The sequence below is a fragment of the Paroedura picta genome, chromosome 4, assembly GCF_049243985.1.
Source record: "Paroedura picta isolate Pp20150507F chromosome 4, Ppicta_v3.0, whole genome shotgun sequence".
NCBI classification, from domain to species: Eukaryota; Metazoa; Chordata; class Lepidosauria; order Squamata; family Gekkonidae; genus Paroedura; species Paroedura picta.
Genome location: NC_135372.1, coordinates 36,025,825 through 36,047,380, shown reverse-complemented (window position 1 = coordinate 36,047,380; position 21,556 = coordinate 36,025,825). Strand labels below are relative to the sequence as shown.

The window sequence follows — 21,556 nt, the reverse complement described above, 5'->3', positions numbered from 1 at the left end:
CCGCTGGGTCATCGCTTTCAAGAGTCTTTTTGTGTGTGCACTCTTCAAAAGCCACCTGAAGCTTAACGCATTGAAGACAGAGGTCCTCTGGCTGGGAAGGAAAGGAACAGAAGAGGAAGTAGGCCTCCCCTGTCTGGACGGGGCACAGATGGAAGCAGAGCACATCATCGGGAGCTTGGGTGTGATCGACAACGCCGCTCTTACTATGGAAATGCTGATTATGTGAACTTAGGCAGATTGTGAGGAGGTGGGCAGAAGGGACAGAATCGGTGTGTAGCACCGTGGCACTTTCTTGCATGCCCAGGGAAATGTCGATTGCCACGTTGGGAGCGAGAGGCAAATTTCTTCCAGGCCAGACTGACCAGACTGGTCAAGGATTCTGGGGGTTTTTTTTGGTGGGGATGCATCATCTGGGCATGGAATTGGGGTCACTGTGGGTGGGGGAAGGTAGTTGTGAGTTTTCTGGAAGTCTCTTCCAACTCTATGGGTCTATGAGGTATAGATCACTAGGGTAGCTCGGTAGGTGGTTTTTCCACCTATACCAGATTAAGCTCCCTACCTGACCCCAGAACATCTAGCAACAGTGACCCACACGGCAGTCACCTCCAGGCTAGTCTTCAGTACCTTGCTCTATGCTGGCCTACCTTTGATCCTGACCTGGAAATTATAGAGTTGGTTTGTGTACCCTGCTTTTCACTGCCTGAAGGAAGCGCAAACCAGCTTACAAAAGCTTTCCCTTCCTCTCCCCACAACAGACACCCTGTGAGGTGGGTGAGGCTGAGAGAGCCCTGACAGAACTGCTTGGTAAGAGCAGCACTATCAGGGCTGTGACTAGCCCAAGGTCACCCAACTGGCTGCATGTGGAGGAGCGGCTCGCCAGATTAGAAGCGTCGCTCTTAACCGCTACACCATGCTTAAGGTCTTGGCTTTGACCTTCACGGCCTTACACGGTCTGGGACCTGGGTACCTGAGGAACCCCTGAGTATGTCTCCCAAAGATCGTCCCGCTATACAATTGCAATTTACTAGTAGTCCCTGGCCTCAAAGAAGTGAGATTGGCCTTGACCAGAGCCAGAGCCTTTTCAGCTGTGGCTCCTGCCTGGTGGAATGAGCTGCCCACCAAGATCCAGGCCCTGTCGGGGCTGACACCGTTCCGAAGGACCGCGAAGATGGCGCTTTTCCACCTGGCCTATGACTTTATGCGTCATCCAACATCAGAAAGGGTCCCTCCCCTTCCTCTCCACCTCCCTATACTGCTAGAAAAGGAATCACTCTATGGGGATTCTTAGCCTAAATTTTTAAATTGTGGATCTGTAAATGTTTTTATTTGTCTGTATATGTTTGTATTGTCGTCAGCCGCCCAGAGCTTGTTGTCAGGTGGGGTGGTGAATAAATTGAAAATAAGAGGAGGAAGATGCCCGGAAGATCAGAACACTCTATGGCCCTCCTCCCTCCCTGTGGGGAACCAGCAAGCAAAGACTCTGCAGATATCTAAGGTTAGCTTTTTAGAAAATATAATGTATGTATACATGTACGTATATTTACTGGGTCATAACGTTGTACGCCGGCCCAAGATGACCGGCTCCGCAAAAGCCAGAAACAAACTTACTTTTAAACCTTGGATACACAAATTCTCTGAACACACACACCAGAAAAATTTTAGGGGGGGGGAGGGGAGTCATCTGTCTGCTGCCTATAAATGTGGTTTACAATCCTCAGAATACAGGAGTGGAAGAAGAGTGCAGGGCCTGACTCTGGTATTTACCAAGCCAGGCCTGTACCCGATACACCCAACTGATCCCAAACCGAGAGAGAGGCGGTTCTTCAAATGAACCTGCCTCACCTCCAGAGAATGTTTAGCATTCTTTCAGGTTTACAGCAATTGAGCAACTTGATCTCCGAGGGAGGGAAGGGTTATTGGGGTTAAGACTGCAAACAACAGTGATGGGGAGACATGGGGTGGAAGCAGCTCTGACCGCCCCACTTCTTTTCCAACATTTAATTTTTGTTTTCATGTAGTTTCTTCTGAGAAATAATAGCGGCCAAGAGTATAACCTCAGAAGAGGCATGCTGCAGAGAATGGCCTATTATGCACGTCCGCTGAAACGGCGGCATGGAGAATGCGGAGGAGGAGGAAGCAAAGCAAACCGCTTACGCATGGGACGGAACGCAACCCAGAGTATCCGATTATGCACGCGGCTACTCTGGAGCCGCTTCTGGTTGCGCCCTGGTCCCGGGAAGCTCCACTTTCTTCCGCATCTCACTAACATGGCTTTTTTGGCGGCGTACGTTGACTCTGCGCCTGGTTGCCGCCTGCAGCGTGCATAATTGGTGATTTTAACCACCGCCATTCCACCCCGAATGCATAATGGGCCAATGGGGGAATTCCTCTTCCAGGTTTGACCAAATACACACAGCCATTTCAGAAATAGGGAGAGCACTCAGAAGGTCAATCTCCCCCACTTAGGAAGGATGCCAGTCCCCATCCCCTGGAATGATAAGTCATCTCCAAGCTAAAGAGATCAATTCAACTGGAGAAAATGGCTGGTTTTTGAGGGTGGACTCCACAGCATTATATAACACTGGTGATGAGGTTCTTCCCTGCCCTCTCTTGGGTTTACCCCTCAAAGTCTAGAGGAATTTCCCAAGCCAGACCTCTTCCACCTCACATTCTCTTTTGGTCACATGGTAATACAATCCCAGTGAATTCTTTGGATTCGGGCATTCAAAATGGCTGACAACATCCCAGAAGAGGCATTCTCTGCTGGTGAAGGAGGCCGGGGGGGGGGGGGGGGGATTGAGGCAACCACATGGGCAACTAAGCTGGTTTAGGTTAAACATTGGGGAAATTAAGGCAGGTTGGGGACGGATTTTAAAAAAACAGTTGACAAAACAACAGGTTATAGCTCTTCTGAGTGTGATTCCCTATGGCAAAAGGGTGTGGCAACAACATTTTAAAAAAAACACCAAATTTATTTGGAGAAAGCTGCAAATCAACGAGGTATTAATCTCTGGTAATACTTGTCATGCAGGATCACCAGCATATCTGGTCTCTTGGTTTCTTGCTATTTAAATGAGTTTCCTTTATAAGTGATCATTCCCAAGGGCAGTTGTGTCCGCCTCTTGCAGTGAAAGTGATCAGGTCAACAGACCCAGATCTGAACCCCAAACAGGTGAAGGAAGGTGAAGGCCCTGTTCTCACAGACATGACCACCCTGTGGCTAAACTGTACATCGGGGGAGACACATGAAGGAATGACTCCACCATGCAAATAATTCCTTTGCTCATGGAAAGCCAACACATGGAGAGGGAGAACATCTTGCCTAGCTTACCTCCCTGTACACACACACAAACAATTCCCTGTATCTAGAAAACTAGAACTTCAGGGGAAGTGTTCTAAGTCCATCTTCTCCCTGAGATGCTTACTTTCTACATGAAGAGAATTTTTTTCATATGAAGCAGCATTAAAATTTCCTGCATTTGGGGGTGTGGGGTGGGAGGATTTTTCAAGTTGTTTCTCTGGCATGCTAACTTTTTGCATGCAGTATTTTTTTTTCTTTGGGACGGAGAGAGGAGCAGTTGATCTCAGCACTTTCATCCACAAAAAGAAAGGGCACAACCTAATCATAGACTGACAGCAAGAACTGGGCCAGAAGCAATTACACAGGAATGCAGCAATCCCCCCTCCATGTACACACACACAATTTGAAGATCCAAAATAGTCAAACCATCAAGCATCAAGATGGGTTTAAGGCAGCAAAGCCACTAGCAAAGCATTAATACACCCATACACCGCCTTGAACAAAGGCTGTTTCAGAAATAAATCTCCAATCCTGTCCATTTGCCCCATCATCACCACCAAACACATCTACAAAACCTTGCATTGAAAATTACGCTGATCAACTTGGCTCAAGATGTGTGGATCCATGCTGAGACTGTCAATGGTCCCTACCAATGCTTTATGCAAGGAAGGTAAGGACGACATCCGGAGGGGGCGGGAATGACCTCTTTTAGCCCCTCTGGGAAAACTCCAGCATCCAGACATCAGCAGCTCCACCTGACAGCTCAAAAGCTACAGGACAGCCAAAGGATCAGGAAACAGAGGACACTGAGCAATGACCATACGGAGGCAGAGAGTTTGATGGCACTGGACTGGGGTCAGAATAACCCCTTGGCAATGTCCCCAGGCAAGAGGTCGAAGCCAGCTCAGAAGCAACAGAGAATGAGTCTTCCCCACCCCTCTGCCCAGCATGTAGGGCTGCCAGACTCCAGGCACTGTCTGAAGAGCTCCCAGCATTACAACAGATCCCCAGACAACGGAGATCAGTTCTTGTGGCTGCATTGGAGGGTGGACTCTATGGCATTATATACCAACAAGGTCCTTTCCCCAACCCCACCTTCCCCAGGCTCTACCCCTTAAATCTCCAGGCATCCCCTGCCCAGAGTTGGCAAGCCTAGCAGCATCCATGGCATAATCACAGCCCATGAGAAACATAAAGTCCACTCCCTGTTTGGAGATGCCCATCTGTTCCCCCTTCCCGCCACCCAACATGGAAAGGATTTGCACACCAAGGAGGAAAAGTACTTCCTTGGCAATGCAGCTACTCTCAGAAATGCTTTACTAGGGGCGGCCAAACTGTAGCTCTCCTGATGTCCACGGACTGCAATTTTTCTGCTCTGACCAGCAGCCATTCGCCAGGGTCTCGGGCGAGGCCTTTCGTATCACCTCCTACCAGATCCTTTTAATTGGCGGTGCTGGGGATCGAACCTGGGACCTTCTGCACACAAAGCTGGTGCTCCCCCTCTAATCCATGGCCTCCCCGATGACCATTGCCACTGCCCACATTTCTCAATGCTTTATCAGAGGTCCAAGAGGAGGCACCACTTACCCACTCAAAGACTAAGTCACAAATCAAGATGTTCGCTGCACTGTTTGCATCCAGCCTCTCTAGGACTTGGGCAAGGCAATCTCTATCCCATACGATAGCAGCCTACCTTGCAGGGTTGCTGTTCCCAAATAACATACAAGACACCGCATTTTTTAATCACGCGGTGTGTGTAATGTAGCTAGGAATCCAAGGATTGTCCGGCAGCCAGGCAAGGGGCATTCAGAGGTGGTTTGCCATTGCCTGCCTCCATGTCATGACCCCTGGTGTTCCTTGGAGGAATGGCCACTTGGAGGTCTCCAAATACTACCTAGGATTGGCTGGCCCTGCTTATCTTCCAAGATCTGATGGGTCCAGGCTTGCCTGGGCTACCCAGGTCAGGGCTACATGACACTGTTCCACTTCAAAACACAGTTGTTATTACACTATATTCAAAACTCTGGTCTGCTCCAGCCCTCAGATGCAAAGCGGATAACCGACAAAGGCACAGATGTTGCTGTCTTCAAGGAATCCCTCAAAGCAGCATTCACGGCAACCATCCGGAGCAGAAATTGCTCTTGGGAGATGCTCACCTGTTTTGGCTAACCTCTGCAGGAGTGCTCTTTCAGTGCCCCTCAACCACCATCAGCAGTACCATCTGCAAGCACGCTGGAAGTCCAGATCTGACAGACAGCTGGTGGCAGTGTGACAGGGAAGCGCCTCAGGCACCTTTCCCCACCTCAGAGACACTTCTGGAAAATGAAATGCCTCCATAAGGAAAGCCATGCAGAGCAAACAACAGCTGTGCTCTTGAAAAGACGGTGCCGACTTTGAACCAAGACAAAATCTGCGTTGTTAGGAAAGGAAAAACATTGCTTGGATTTTGTTCTTGTTTTTTGGATTCCACATGGAACAATATGGTTTGGTTTGGTTTTAAAAACCGAGATGGACCCTTGTTTATTTAGGGGTATTTTGAAACTAGCTTGTTCCAAAATATGAGAGAAGGAAGAAGAAAAAGGAGAAGGTCTTTATACCCGTTTCTCACTGCCTGAAGGAGTCTAAAAGGAGCTTGCAATCACCTTCCCTCTTTCTCCCCACAACAGACACCTTGTGAAGTAGGTGGGGATGAGAGAGCTCTATGAGAACAGCCCTAAGAAAACTGACTGGTTCATGATCATCCAGCTGGCTGCATGTGGTGGAGTGGGGAATCAAACTCGACTCTCCAGATTAGAGTCTGCCACTCTTAACCATGCTGACAGGTAGTACAATCACCTTCCCTAGACTCCATTTGAGATAGGTGAGGCTGAAAGAGCTCTAATAGAACTGCTCTGCGAGGACAGCTGCAACAGGTCTGTGACTGCCCCAAGGTCACCCAGCTGGCTGCATGTGGAGAAATAGCAGAGAATCCAACCCGGCCGTCCAGATTAGAGGCTGCCATTCTTAACCACTGCACCAAGCTGGCTTAATTTATTGTGCTTGCTGGCCTGACTAGCAATGGCTCTCTGAGGTCTTAGGCAGATAAAAAAAAATCTCTGGGCCTTTCCCAGACTCAGAGATCCTTCAGCTGGAGACTGATCCAGGACCATCTATGCACAAAGCAGGTGCCCAGCCACTGATCTGTAGCTTTGTGAGCAAAAGAGCATAGTTGTAGTTCATGCTCAAGTACATCTGAATCTGTCGTATGCCGACTCACACCAGTGGTCCATGTAACCCAGTATTTTCTTCCTTCAGCTAGCAGCAGCTCAGTGTGAGAAAGACCTTCCTCCAAATTTGCTATCTGGGAGTATTTAACACAGGGATCCCCAACGTGGCACCCATGGGTGCCATGCTGCTCAGCGGCAGCTTTTCTGCAGCCCACCCACTGTTTTCAAAAAGTGGGTGGGGACCACATGAAGCTGTTACCGGCAAGGCCACTGGAGATCTGATTGGCTGTGCCAATTTCTTAAAGTGTTGCTTTGGCAGAAGCTGCCACCATGGCAGAAAGGATCCTCACAACATGACTGAAGGTAAGCTGCGGCAGCCATTTTGTTCCTGGCTCCACTTCCTATCACAGCCATTTCTGGCGGACATTTTGTGGCTCCACCCACCATGCTACACCAGGATGCCCAAGATGCCCACAAGCTCAAAAAGGTTGGCGACCCTTGCTTTAAAGGGAGATGCCAGGGACTGAATCTGGAACCTGCCAGCAAAGAAGGGATTTTGGCCATTGAGCTATGACTCCACTCAAGCTAAAAGCAGGAGATACATTCATGAACATACAAAGCTACCTTTCTTGGTGTGGAGAGCCAACATAGTGTAGTGGTTATGAATAGCAGCTTCTAATCTAGTGAGCTGGGTTTGATTCCCCGCTCCTCCATATGCAGCCAGCTGGATGTCCCTGGGCTAGTGACTGTCCTGACAGAACTGTTCTTGCACAGCAGTTCTGTACAGCTCTCTCAGCCCCACTTTCCTCACAGGGTGTCTGTTATGAGGAGAGGAAGGCGATTGTAAGCCTCTCTGAGACTCCTTTGGGAAGTTAAAAAGCAGGGTATAAAACCCAACTCTTCTTCCTCTTCTACAGAGTCAGACCCCTGCTTGCCTTGTCTTACATACTCTGGCCTTGTCTTACATACTCTGGCCTAAACAATTTAACAATAAATGTAAATAGAAATGTCTTATCTCTTCCTTTAATAGAACAACCAAAACGGCCTCCAGATTTAAACCGTTTTCAAAGGTATTTTCATCAGTGGTTGTTATCAGTTGGTTGTTTTTCCAACTTAGTGTTTGCTGGTGAAGTCCTTCACTAGGATCTATTCTTCTTGACAAAATTTAAACTATATATATTGGCCTTTGGCTCACAGGTATGGGGAAGTTTCAGTCGAAAGACTGTTCCAAGACATTCAGGTCTCTGTTGGCCCTCTTACTGTGAGATGGGGAGTTTAGGCCTGGACTATTTCTGCACCTGTGCAGGAGCACAAATCCGGGGCAGGCAAGGTGCACCAGGCCAAATGCTCCCCCGTGTGGGAGCAGGAAGAGGTTGGGCAACCAGCCCCAGCTCAAACTCCAGCCTGCAGCCTGACGTGAAGCCTTCAGCTCAGACGCCAAACTCAGGAATCCTGAATCCAAACCCATCTCCAGAAATGTTGTAGTGGTATTACAGAGAACACAGCAAACCTCCTGCCCTATCTCAAGTCAACATGAATCAGACAGTACTGAAAATATATATATAAGCTGCCTGTTTGAAATCATTCCTGTATATTCAGGAAAGGGGGCAGGCCCAGTCCTTTTCTTTTAAGCTCATGTGATCTCAGATAGTTAAGCCTCATTATTACACACGGCACGATGTAGCATATTTTAAACCACGGTTCGTCTTTAAAAAGAAACCAGGATCCAACAGATGTGTCAACAGAGTGTGTGTGTGGGGGGGTGAGATGCGTAGAACCACGCGTTTGGGGAAAAATCAATGAGATTCAACAGATCATACCACAAAAAAAAGGGGGGGCAGGGAACGCCCTGTAGTCCTTGCTGTTAATATTTCAATGCTGTTTGTTAAAAAACAAAAAAACAATGTGTTATAATCCTTAAAATGGAACAATATTCAAGACTAATAGTGACTTAAAGGCCAAGTTCGAATGAGCTTTGACTCACAAGAACTTACACTCTGGATAATTCTGTTGGCCTTTATATGCTTACCGGGCTTGAATCTTGTTCTAATACCACAGACTCACATGGTTAACCACCTCAAATTACCCTTAAAACAGAAGCCTGGAATATCCCTGAGTGGGAAAGTCCCCATAGCATTCTGATCCGGAATCCGACTGGTAGCCACTGCAGCTGTTGGAGGATGGGCCAGATGTGGGACCTCCGAGGTGTTGCTGTGAGGACCCTGGCCGCTGCATTCTGAACCAGCTGCAGTTTCTGGATCAAGGCTAAGGGCAGGCCTGCGTAGAGCGAGTTGCAGAAGTCCAGGCTAGAGGTGACCATCGTGTGGTTCACCGTGGCTAAATGTTCCGCGGCCAAATAGGGCACTAGTAGTTTGGCTCAGCATAGGTCGGAGAATGCCAGCTATGCTACTTTTGTGACCTGGGAAGAGGGAAGAATCCAGGATCACGCTCAGGTTCCTGGCGGAGTGAGCCATTGATAGCTTCACGCCATCCATGTTGGACAGGCGCACTTCCTCACATGGCCCTTTTCTGCCTAACCATAGGACCTTTCGTCTTTGAAGGATTGAGCTTCAGATAACTCTGCTTGAGCCCTTTCGTCACTGCTTCCAGGCAGCTGGCTAATGCTTCTGGGGCAGAGTCATGGCAGTCATCCATCAGGCGGAAGACATCCCAGCCTGAACCTCTGTACCAATTGGGCAAGAGGCCGCATGAGGATATTAAATAGGATTGGGGAGAGGACCATTCCTTGCAGGACTCTGCATAAGAGTTGTTGGCAGCTTGATGATCTCTCTCCTAGTGCCACCCTCTGTCCATGACGCCGGAGTTGCAAAATGTCTATCGCAAGTGGGGGAAACAATTCAAAATATGCTGTGTTTAACCGTGCAAAGGGCTAGGACTTTTTTCACACTCCCACTTGTGCAAGAAACAAGAAGTCCGTGTGGAAATCATCCAGTAGATCCAAGCTCGTGTTTTTATTCTATTTCACTTGCATTGGACTCTAGTGTTCTGTGTGTTTTCAGTTTTGACTGCTTTTATTATTTGTGTTTTAATCTGCATTTTACTCTCCTCATTCTCCTGTTTGCAGTTTGTGTGCCTGCAACCCAGCGGCTAGATTCTCAGCCAGCTCTGAGTCCCAGGCAACAAAGCAAGACAAAACTCTTTCAAATAGATACACAAATAAATGATGGAACTGAGTTTCTTGAGAGCCTGATCCTCTACTCCAGGGGTAGTCAGCCTATGGCTCTCCAGATATTCATGGACTACAATTCCCATGAGCCCCTGCCAGCATTTGCTGGCAGGGGCTCATGGGAATTGTATTCCATGAACATCTGGAGGTCCACAGGTTGACTACCCCTGCTCTACTCCACAATGCAAGAGAGAAGGCATAAGAACCTTTACAAACAAACCACAACGTCCTGCCGTGAGCGGAAGAGTCAAAGTGAGACAGCTCTTGTTTGGCGAGCAGAAGGTAATTGGATTGAGAGCCCAGTTAATGCATCTCATGGTCTGGGGAAGACCCTTTTCTGCTTCAGACCTTGGAGAGCTGCTGTCAGGGGAGACAATGCAGGACGGGATCCCAAAAGTTTGAAACGGCATAAGGTAGTACCATATGGTGTTTCAGAAGGTGCCTATTATGAATTCTCAGGTTCCAATTGCAGAGTTTCCAGCTAAAATCTCTGAAATAGCAGGTGACTTTCTCTGCTCAGGTCTCTGCCAGTCAGAACACCATGAAAGGCAGTGGAATATAGTGGCTAGGGTGCCAAGCTAGGACTACGGAATCCCAGGTTCAAATCCTTAATCACGAAACTCACTGGATGGCCTAGGGTCAGCTCCTCTCCATCAGCTTAACCTCCCTCACAGAGCTGCTGTGTGAATAAAAGGGAACAGAGGAAAACGGTACATGCCCACCCTTGGCAGGAGTGTGGGATGAAAAGATGATAAATTAGACATGAAGAAAGGAAGGAGCTCTGAGATCGTTGTGGACTAAAGGCAGTTTGGGGTGATTATGGAGAAAAATCTACCTCTGTGGATATCCAGATCTACCTGCAGGCCTCCATAGCACAGTGGTCAAGCAGATTCTTCAAAAATGGTGTCCCACTCCTTACTTTGCCCAAAGAAGGAGGATCTGACAGGGCGAGTGGGCATATTGGAAGAGGCAGTCTCAAGCACGAGAGCCCCAGACTACAGAGATTACTAACCAGCACCCTGACTTGGAATCGAAACCAGCTACTGGTTCACCCAGTGTAAAACAAGAAGCTGAATGCAAACACAACTCAGTACATTTCAAGGGCTGCTCTGCCATATTCTGAAGTCACTTAATTACCCTCGAGGTAAAGCATGTTACAAATGCCCAGCGTGGAGGTTTACAAAAGCAGCGGTCAGCAAAGCCCAGAGGAGATTTAAATGTTTACAAATCAGACAGACGGTTTCAACCCGCAGCGGCATATCCGATTTAAAAGATGTCATAAACTGAAAAAACCTTCCTCTGCCCAAGACCTTCCGGATCCCTTTAGAATCAAAGGGGAAAAAATTATAGAACTGGGTGCATTGATGGCTTGGCAGCAGAAGGCGGCTTCATGCATACAAAGCATATGGGAGACGAACAAGTCAAAGGAAGAGAAGACCGAGCACAGATACTGACAGGGTCGGAGAACAATGCTGGATGAAATCTAGTTCACAAGAAGTCCAGACATCTACGCTTGGCAAAGGATCCCGTTTAGCCACCCTAAAGGATAACGCCTTGGGATTGGCCCAAGGGTGGGGATCTATTTTGACTTGCTTCAAAACAATCTCCTCAAAGGTCTATTTTGTCTTGCTTCAAAACAATCTCCTCAAAGGTCTATTTTGACTTGCTTCAAAACAGTCTCCTGAACAGTCCGCTACAGAGACTCTCAAACTGCACCACCACATCTGGAGACTCCATCCCAAAAAGGGTTGGGCACACAGACTCAGTGACAGGGCAAGATCCAAGGAAGCCCCGGAAGAATTCCCCACCAGTTCCTTCGTTTAGACCCAGAAATCGGCATGTGTCAGAAAAGCAGCCCTGTTAAGTCGCTCGGACAGCTGAAGGTGGGGGGGGGGATCACCTGTATTTACTCTGGCCTGCCCTGGCGGGGAAGCAAAGACAGACCTTTGACCCCCTCCTCATACACACACACACACAAAACATGACCACCTCCCTAGCTGACAAGACCTAAGAGAGGCCCAGACCCAGCCTCAGGTCCCCAAGCACCACAAAACACCACTCCAGGCGACAAACGACCTTCAACGCAGCTACGACAGCCCACTTCCCCCCCTCCCCGCCATGGCCACCATCTGAAAACTGCAGGTCTGGAAAATCTCTCACAGGTGGCTCTGCTCAGGCAGGGAGAAAGAAGGATCAGCCCTCCAGCCTTCTGGAAAAATTACCTGCCCAGGAGAGCACAGGGAAGGGAGGGGTCACAATACACACACCTGCTACCATCTTGTGACACCCCCCCCCCTACCTTCTCCTGCAATGGCTACTGGCGCTCAAGCTTCTCCTAGCTGAGGCGGCATCTAGCAGCGTCTACCTTGCTTTCAAAGGAGGGCCCGATTCCTCCTCCAGTGCAAAAATAGGAGATTGGTGTGGGGGGGTGGGTGGATCCAGCCCCCCTTCCCTCCCCCAATCCAAGCCCGACAGCAATGCTGGCCCCGCAAAAGGCATCTCCCACCTTAACCCTCCCCCCCCCTCCTCCGCTGTATCATTTATTAATACTCATGATCTAAATACACGGAGCCATACAGGGAGCGATGGCTGCAAAACCCGGTCTCATCTGGGTTTTCTCCCCCCCCCCCCAATCAAGCGACCTCCAGCAAAGGCGGGCTATAAAATAAGGGAGGGGGGATTCAAAGCCGTCCAACAAGTTAATGGGAAGAGCCCAACCTTATGGCAGGAAATTAGAAGAGAACGGGAATTTCATGTCACTGGCGGCGTGGGGGAGGGATTGATCCCCCCTACCGCATTGGGGAAGAAAGGCCATCCGGGAGGAGGGGTTTGGGGGGATCCCGCTCCGATGTATTGACAGAGCTAATTAGATCTTCTCCCTCCCCCCCCCCCGGATGAAAATGAGAAGGGTGGGAAAGAGGGGCTGGGGGCGTGTCCCTTTCAGAAAGGAGCCTAAATTTTTGCATTGCGATTTTGCATTGGGGAGGACCGCATGGGGCGGGCGGGGGTATTGGGGGGGTCTGCACTGACCTCTGGGCGCTCCTCGGCATTGCACACCTGCTTCGCTCGCTTCCTTAGCAATAAAAAAAGAGCCACCCGCTTCTTTCTCTCCCCCCCCCCAAGAGGTGGGAAAGGGCGGGGCTTCTGCAGGGCCTTGGTTACAAAACGGAAAGGAGACTCGCTCCCCATTGGCTCGCCCGCCAGAAAATGTGGCTTCTGGCTTCCTTTTTTTTTTTCTCCCCCCCTCTCCCCGCCTGGGGGATTTATTTGCATTTTTAAAGCAGAAGTAGCGTCTCTCGCTCTCTCTTCTGACCACAATTCTATGTTTGTTTGTTTTTCCCCCAGGGTGCGGTGGGAAGGTAAAGGAGTCAGGAAAAGACAACGACCCACCCTCAATAGATTAGCCGTGAGCGCCAAGAAGCTAGACTCCAGGCTGCAAGCCCCAATGGAACCTCCATGGCTAGAGGAAATCTACCTTTGAGACGCTTGCAAGAAACGGGCGAGTCATCCTGGCTTTCCTGTCCTCCTTGGTGGGCTCCCGATCTCAGAGGGTCCTTCAGCCGTCTGCTGTTGGGAGACAGGATGCAGAACCAGATGGATGGGCCTTGGGCGGAGCCTAAAGCTCTGATTCTTAGCTTTTGTTCTCAAGAGGAGACAAAATTCATCAGCTACAGATCTGTAGGTAGATTTTGGCAGCGATGGGATCAATGGTCAGGCGAGACAGTCTAAAACTCAGTTTAAATCTACCTCCCCACCAATGGAAAGTGATCTCCTTCTTCCGGAGTCTTCTGAACTCGGGCTCCGCAGTACCTAGTCAGAACCTGTTGGTAGAGACCCCCTCACACGTACACACGAGCAACCAAAGCCACGTACATCATATGACAGCCCTGTAAGGTAGACAAGAGGAGCAGGGACTTGAATCAGAGCCAGGGAAGCTTGCCTTGAACAGGAAAACAATCCCTAAACCACCCGCTCAGGACAAAATGCAAAAGCACTTAAAGTAAACTGAAACCTCTTCCAAGGATTAATCAAAATGTTACTGTCTAAACCAGGAGTCCCCCAACATGGTGCCCACTGAAATATTTTCTGGCATGTGCCAGGTGTTTTTCTGGAAGTTGGTGAGACTTGGTAGGGCTTTTAACCATCAAAACTTCGGACTGACTGTTAGAGAGGTGGCTGGCTGTGCAGCTCCTTTTTACACATTGCTGTGGCAGAAGCACAAGAATCTACACTCTGTTGCTGAAGTTCAGCTTTGGTGACCACTTTGTGGCTGGCTCCACCTCCTGGGTCCGCCATTTTGTGGCAGGTAGTTTATTGCTGTACCCAAGCCAAGTCAGAATTTCAAAAGCAGCCACAGGCTAAAAAGGTTGCGGACCCCTGGTCTAAGCCTTTTTAGTTGACGTAATGGGCAGGTCGGTGTGCTGACATGGTTTAAGGGTCAACTTAGGATCTGGGAGGCCCAGGGTCAAATCTCTGGCCTGCCGTAAAGCAGACATTAGGCCTGTCAGTCTCTGCCTTGCCTACCTCGGAGGGTTGTGGTCAGGATAAAATTAGGAAGGGCAAGGTAAAAATGTTAAAGAGTACAAATTCTTATTAGTGCCAAGAATAGGTCCAAATGACATTTGGACTAGAGTGGCTGTTTTCTTGCTTCTGTCCAGCCTCCTTAGAAGCAGCCAGAAACACATTTTGCATAGAGCACTCATGCAGTTCCATCAACATCCCTCGCTGTGTTGCAATTTAAGACTTCAAGCTGCAGCCGCCTGCAGGCTTCTTCCATTACGCCAACACATTTTTCTCCTGTCACCTTTTCTGTACTATACATCCAATCCAGTGAAGAGCTCTCCAGTGCTCTAAAGCTCACTTTCTGGCAAGTTGTCTGATGTCAATAAAAAGGAATTATCGTCTTTATTACTTATTTATACTCTGCTTTTCATCTCGGTGGGGATCCAAAGTGGCTTCCGTCATCATTCTCTCCTGCATTTTATCCTCCCCACCATCACCCTGTGAGGCATGTCAGCCCGAGAAATGTGTGACTGGCCCAAGGTCCCCCCGGAAGCTTCCATGGCAGGATAAGGTCACAAATCTGGGTCTCCCCGACCCTAGTCAGATGTTCTTTAATGATGATGTCATCCATTCAGTCGTGTCCGACCCTTGGCGATTCTATAGGAATTCCATATTTTTAAGTTTATGGCAGAACTCGTATTCGCAAAACACTGCAAAGAAATATGAAGTCTAAATAAATTGCAGATGCTGGGGAGGAGAAATGTATTCCACAAGTGATGGTTTTAATATGTTGTTTAATCCACCAACGCTGGTATCTGTAAGCTTGGCTGATTTTAGGAGGCTAAGATGTGGCCAGAGAGAGCTTTCCAGGGTGTGTTGTGTATTCTCCTCCCACTTAGGTCAAACAAGGTTTGTGCTCTCCCTCAAAACCTGCATCATCTGTTTGATTCCAGGCACCAAAAGAGCTGCTGTTCAGTTTTTCTTCCAGCTGCAAAGGAGGAGGAGGAGGAGGAGGAGGAGGAGGAGGAGGAGGAGAAGGAGAAGGAGAAGAGTTGGTTCTTATATGCCATTCTTCTCTTTCCGAAGGAGTCTCAAAGCAGCTTACAATTGCTTTCTCTTCCTCTCCCCACAACAGACACCCTGTGAGGGAGGTGAGGCTGAGAGAGCCCTGTTATTACTGAAGAAGAGTTGGTTCTTATATGCCGCTTTTCTCTACCCAAAGGAGTCTCAGAGTGGCTTACATTTGCCATCTCTTCCTCTCCCCACAACAGACACCCTGTGAGGGAGGTGAGGCTGAGAGAGCCCTGTTATTACTGAAGAAGAGTTGGTTCTTATATGCCGCTTTTCTCTACCCAAAGGAGTCTCAGAGTGGCTTACATTTGCCATCTCTTCCTCTCCCCACAACAGACACCCTGTGAGGGAGGTGAGGCTGAGAAAGCCCTGATATTACTGAAGAAGAAGAGTTGGTTCTTATATGCCGCTTTTCTCTACCCGAAGGAGTCTCAGAGTGGCTTACATTCGTCTTCCCTTTCCTCTCCCCACAACAGACACCCTGTGAGGTGGGTGAGGCTGAGAGAGCATTGATATCACTGCCCAGTCAGAAGAGTTTTATCAGTGCCATGGCGAGCCCAAGGCCACCCAGCTGGCTGCATGTGGGGGAGCGCAGAATCAAACCCGGCATGCCAGATTAGAAGTCCGCACTCCTAACCACTACACCAAACTGGCTCTCTACAAATCCCTGCCACCTCAGCTCCCCCTCAGCAGCAGAAGACAATCTGTCTATGCTGTCATGCCCTGATCAGAGTCAACATTGCTAGGCATGCCCTGCCTCCAGTCAACAACAAGAGATGACCCAGGCTAGACCCACAAGTTGGCAGCATCTGCTGAGCGCATGCCCAGCTAAAGCAGAAGTTCAAACAGTGGCAAATTGTTCTGCATTCGAGCAGAAACACGGAACACGAGCAGGCCTCAGAAATTTGAGATTTATGGAAAGTCCCCAAACTCTATTCTGGTCGAGCTGGAATACCAAGTAGGTCACACGAAAAGTAATTTCCCGTAGTTCGGATCCTGTTAGGGAAGGAAAAAAAGGAAGGGTTGATGGACAGGTGAAGATTTTGTTCCTTATTCAGATCAGACCAATCAAACGCTGAATGAGACAATGGAGTGAGAGAGTAAAAAAAATCCACCAAAATCTGAGGCAATTTAACAGCCGACAACCAAGTGACAGAAAGGGGTGATTCAGTTCTGGAGGGAGAAGGGACAGGAGGTATTCTGAATAAGGCAGGAAGTCCCAACAGGGACCCTAGGCAGGGTATTACTTTGACAGGAACAGTTGAGGTAAAATTCCAGTATTTTAAAAGTGAAAAATCTTATCATTAATGATGCTGAAAACATTGAGTTCCATAAGCATAAAGCACCTCCCAGCTCTGGTTACTGTGTCCTCTATCAAACGAGAATGGAAAGGCATTACACAGTCACACTTACCAAGTGTATAAACGTATGTGTTTATGCTACATTTCGCTCCCATGTTCCTGTCAACCCATGTATAAACCACAATACAGGACCCACAGAATATGGGTCTGGAATTGTGTTTGTCATGCTCTCTGGCTCACAGGATTCATGAATGCAAAAGCAGAACCGACAATACAAGAAATCCATTTTGCCTTCCACACCGAAAGCTGACAGTAGCCCTTTGAATAAATAAATAACAGGAAGGTGTGAGTGGTGATGCGGTTCACAACTGTCTCCACACAGAAAGACTTATTGTAAAGAGGAATTATTCAAAAATAACAAGAGAGAGGCCTGGATCAGTGCCTGATGTAAGTTGGTATCAATGTGGAAGGATCAGTTTGAGAGACACATATCTTCAAGAGTGACAGAGACAGAGCGCAGATTTAAAAGGGCTTTTTAACCAACAAAACAGTAAATCCTGAGTTTTAGAAATTGGTGATTTGTGGACAAGAAGTAGTCTACCAGTGATCAATCACTGTGGGAAAGAATGTGTGTAAAGCGGGGAATTACTGAGGAGGGAAGTTGTGTAAACAGCAAGGAAGTCAGGTGTATTAACCACAGTTAGATATAAAGGCGGTGGATTGAGAAAAAAACAAAATTATACCTCCCAAGAAATGAAATCCAGCGGAAGGAGATAAGAATGGGTCACAGGAACAATGGAGAATGGATCAGGATCAGATCAGAGATCCTAATCTAGCAGGGCACTGGGAAAGGCTAAACTAGAAACCCTTGGGACATACTGGTTAGGAGAGGTGGTCTCTAATTTGGAAAACTGGGTTTGATTCCGAGGCTGAGAGACTTGAAAATGTTCAGACTGGAGAAGAAGAGGTTGAGAGGGGACGACTACTCTGTTGGAGCATTTGAAAGCTGATCACTTGGAGAAGGGCAGAGAAAGGTTCCGGTTGGCAGCAGTGGATAGGATGCACTGTAATGGGCTTGAGCTACATGTAGAATGGTACCAACTAGATATCAGGACAATTTTTTTCACAGTCAAGGTAGTTGAGCAGTGGGATGGACTGCCTAAAGAAGTGGTGAGCTCCCCCACTGGTGGTGGATGACTACTTCTCATGGATGCTTTAGGTTGATCCTGCATTGAGCAGGGAATTGGACTAGATGGCCTGTATGGCCCCTTCCAACTCTGTGATTCCCCACTCCTCTACAGGCAGCTAGCTGGGTGACTTTGGGCTAGTCACAGTCCTGTTAGAGTTGTTCTTACAGAGCAGTTCTCTTATAGCTCTTTCAACCCCACCTACCGCACAGAATGTCTGTTGTGGAGCAAGGGAAGGAAAGGTATTTGTAAGCCACTTTGGGACTCCTTCAGGTAGTAAAAAGTTGGGTATAAAAAAAACAACTTCTTTCTCTAGAAAAGGAGAATAATTTGGGGGGGGGGCTTGAAAGAAAACAAAACAACAACAACAGGGTTGCACTTGCCTGTAAGTTGTCCCTGTGCAGGCACACATGGGAACTGCACATATGCAGATCAGGATATAGATTTTCAAGCTAGTATAGCAACATAGGGGACAAATTGAGGGTGTTTCCGCACAAGGTCCAATGTTGCCAATTGGTTCCACAAAGCAGAAATGCTATTTTAAAAAGTGCAATCTCGGCGTTACGCATACCTGCATTTGTAGTGGAATCCAGTAGCGTTTCAATTGTTTCCCACAGGTTTCCGGTCTCGCAAAAATTGCTAGAAAGGAAGAGATTTTTCTGTGCTTGGTCCCACCCCTGGCCATCAATCAAACGAACAGCCAATGGGCGGTTGTTATCATGCTCCGAAAAAGCCCCTTTCCCTTTAAGCACAGTTAAAAAAAGAAAGAAAAACACACGTTGCAACGAATATGCCTTGATTCTTCCTAACATAGAGACCCATCTAGCTGGCGTGTGAGCTGGCGAGTCATCATTACTGCACGGGCGCGATTTTTGGCTGAAAATAAAGGGAACTGGCTAATGGGGCTGTGTTGTGCTTGGGGACTTAGGGGAGCTTTAAAGCACTTCTGTGGAGGGACTGTAGCCGGAGAAGCCTCGCTGGGTGAATGAAGCCTCACAGGTTCGTTGCTCTCCGCTCGCTACGAGGGGGGAAAATGGCGATCGCTTTGCCGGAAATTCGGAGGAGAGAGCCAGGGGGAGGGACTTTGTTGGAACCGCAACAATGGGAACACACAGGTCTTTTTCGCTAGTGTTGCAGATTGTTAGCAAGAGTGTTGCGGTTTTCGAAGGGTGAATCCACATTTCCCGATTTCCCGAGAAGCGCTACAACGAATCGCTTTTCGCGGAATTGTTGCAGGAGTGTTGCAGATTGTGTGCGACGTCTTGCGGAACTGCAAATTAGTAGCATTTACAATTTGCAAGCCTTCTGCTACATTAAAGTTGTGCAGAATGGACCTGAGAGATACTCAAGCAAGCGTGATTCCAAAGGTTTGAAAGGTGGCCACATTGTGTGAGGACAAAGGATGAGAACCATTGCTGGATCACAGGTGCAGATGGGGGAGAAAGGTTATTTAAACCTTTCAGAAATGTCTTTGAAACCGTATGTGAAAAAAACTGAGTGGTTTTCTAGAGGAGGACAGAAAGACAAAATGACTGTCAAACAAACCTTAATGGACAAATTAGATAGTCCTGGCTGTTTAATAGACATCAAGTATAACTGCAAACGGGCAAATTGATGTTGTAATACCCTTAACCAGAATTATAAGCTCATAGGAGGCTCATCACTGGGTTAGATAAGTGGCAGGAACTGGTGTGAGATACCATGATGTTAGAGCCTCTTGTGGCGCAGAGTGGTAAGGCAGCAGAAATGTTGTCTGAAAGCTCTGCCCATGGGGTTGGGAGTTCAATCCCAGCAGCCGGCTCAAGGTCAACTCAGCCTTCCATCCTTCCAAGGTTGGTAAAATGAGTACCCAGCTTGCTGGGGGGTAAACGGTAATGACTGGGGAAGGCACTGGCAAACCACCCTGTATCAAGTCTGCCATGAAAACGCTAGAGGGCGTCACCCCAAGGGTCAGACATGACTCGGTGCTTGCACAGGGGATACCTTTACCTTTACCTTTTTACCATGACGTTAAGTAGAGGAGACACAGACCTGGGTAAAGCGTGTCTTGATATTCCAACAAATCCTGGGATAAGGAAATTGAATGCTATTGCCTCTGACTCTTGCTGGACAATTTGGAACCAGATTTGCCTGGGACAAAAAGGAGTTATCAAAATACAGCGGACATTGCCTGCTACAATTATTTATACCACTCTATCAAGGGCAAAGGAGGGAAATGCATACAATACTGCTTGGTTCCAGGGGAACTGAAATGCATTTCCCAAAAGACAGAGCGTCTCTCCCCACGCAGGAGCAAAACAGTAGGACTGGTGTTTTGCCTTGTGGCAAACAGATCTATTCTGGGGGACTCCCATTTAGCAAAAATCAGATCCAGGTATTGTTGTTGTATGGGAACTGCAGGGGGTGGGGGGGGGGAAATGCCCATTTGTGAGTTAATGATCCTCCTCTCTCAAGCGGCTTGAAAATTCTAGTGAGGCCCCATGAAGCCAGTGCGTACTTGAAGGCAGGTTGAAATCATAAATAACATTTTGCCTCACGTGGGATTGTTAATTTAAAATGGAATTAGGAAGATTCATGGGAGGCAGGCCCATCTGTAGCTACCCACCACATTCAGGAGAGAGCAAGCAGTGACTCACGAAAGCTAATACTCAGCTACAGACCCCAAAGAGATGCTGCCAGTCAGAGGAGATCCACTTGAGCTATATGACCCGTTGGGCTGATACAGCAGCTTCAGGTATTAAATCTAAATTACGCTCCTCAGCCTTTAGAACCAGACAGGGGGAGTGTACACATTGAAGGCCAAAGCTTACAAGTCCATGTCCAGTTAGAAAGATCTCAGGTAAGCAGCTGTTCAGAAAAGCACTTTCTCTGTTGGAGATCCTTTCTCTGTTGGAGATGCCACCAGACCCAGGCAATGATATCAGGCTAGAAGGACTAATAGCTGGATTCTGCAGAATGCAACTTCCTGTGTTCATGGCAGGCGAGGCTCCTCCAAGCTGCTTTGCCAACTAGCATTTAGGACTTAGGACTTCTTAGTGTGGATCAGTTGTGCAATGTGTAGTATAACCAGGAAATCCTAAGATTATCTGGCTGCCAGGCAAGAGATGTTTGGAGGTCGTTTGCCATTGCCCGCCCCCACATCATGACCTTTAGTGTCCTTTAGAGGTCACTCTCCAAGCCCTAGTCAGGGCCGACTCTGCTTAGCTTCCAAGATCTGACAGGATGGGCTTTGCTTGGGCTATTCAGGTTGCGTCATAGCAAGGGAAGGTGGAGGGGAGCCTTTTTAGGCATTTGATTTGCTCAGCTTTTAATAAACTAATCTGATCACGCCTAAGGCCACAGCTAACACTACTCGAAATGTAAACTCCCTCCCTGCCATTATTCAAGGGATACCAAATGTCTGAAATATTTCAAACGCCAGGTAAGAGGGATGCTCACCTCGGTTTCAGGTAGACACCAAATTTCTTCCCTCCATCCCACAGCATGCTCTATTGCTAGCTTAAAAAATAATAAAATGATTTTTTGGCCTGATGGCTGAAACTCAGCCTTTGTTACCATTGAGAAACTCCTGAAACATTCTTCAGGCTTCGAGAAACCCCAGAAGAGGCGCAAGTGTGCAGAATATGGTTGAGAAGCAGAGCTGTGGACAAGCCCATCTGGGGCTCCTCCCCTTCCCACCCTCTCCAGGCCCCTCTGGCCATTTTCACAAAATCCTGGTTTAACTGGACAATGTACTGCCTCTGCCTTTTGAGCCCTACATGAATGGGAAAACAAAAAAAGCTTTGCTTTAATGCAGCAAC

The 21,556-nt window shown here is 48.1% G+C and overlaps 2 protein-coding genes and 1 long non-coding RNA gene across 7 annotated transcripts in view; 2 read left to right on the top strand and 1 right to left on the bottom strand.

Annotated features, from left to right (window-relative positions):
* The window catches only part of FCHO1 (FCH and mu domain containing endocytic adaptor 1), a 79,033-nt gene extending 65,843 nt beyond the window's left edge, over nt 1–13,190 (bottom strand). Inside the window, exon 1 of one of the 5 annotated variants that reach the window (XM_077332406.1) lies at nt 13,170–13,190. The gene's annotated coding sequence lies outside the window, so the exon portion shown is untranslated. Of the gene's footprint in view, nt 1–11,993; nt 12,015–12,059; nt 12,080–12,724; nt 12,846–13,169 lie in introns of those variants that run through there. The other 4 variants (XM_077332404.1, XM_077332408.1, XM_077332407.1 and 1 more) reach the window with 4 other exon arrangements.
* On the top strand, nt 11–5,699 carry LOC143836749 (uncharacterized). Its single transcript, XR_013230706.1, has 3 exons — nt 11–247; nt 1,356–1,495; nt 5,339–5,699. It is a non-coding gene; the product is annotated as an uncharacterized LOC143836749 (long non-coding RNA).
* GADD45B (growth arrest and DNA damage inducible beta) overlaps nt 11,160–21,556 on the top strand; it is a 115,669-nt gene continuing 105,272 nt past the window's right edge. The window contains exon 1 of the mRNA XM_077332411.1: nt 11,160–11,164. The gene's annotated coding sequence lies outside the window, so the exon portion shown is untranslated. The remainder of the gene's footprint in view (nt 11,165–21,556) is intronic.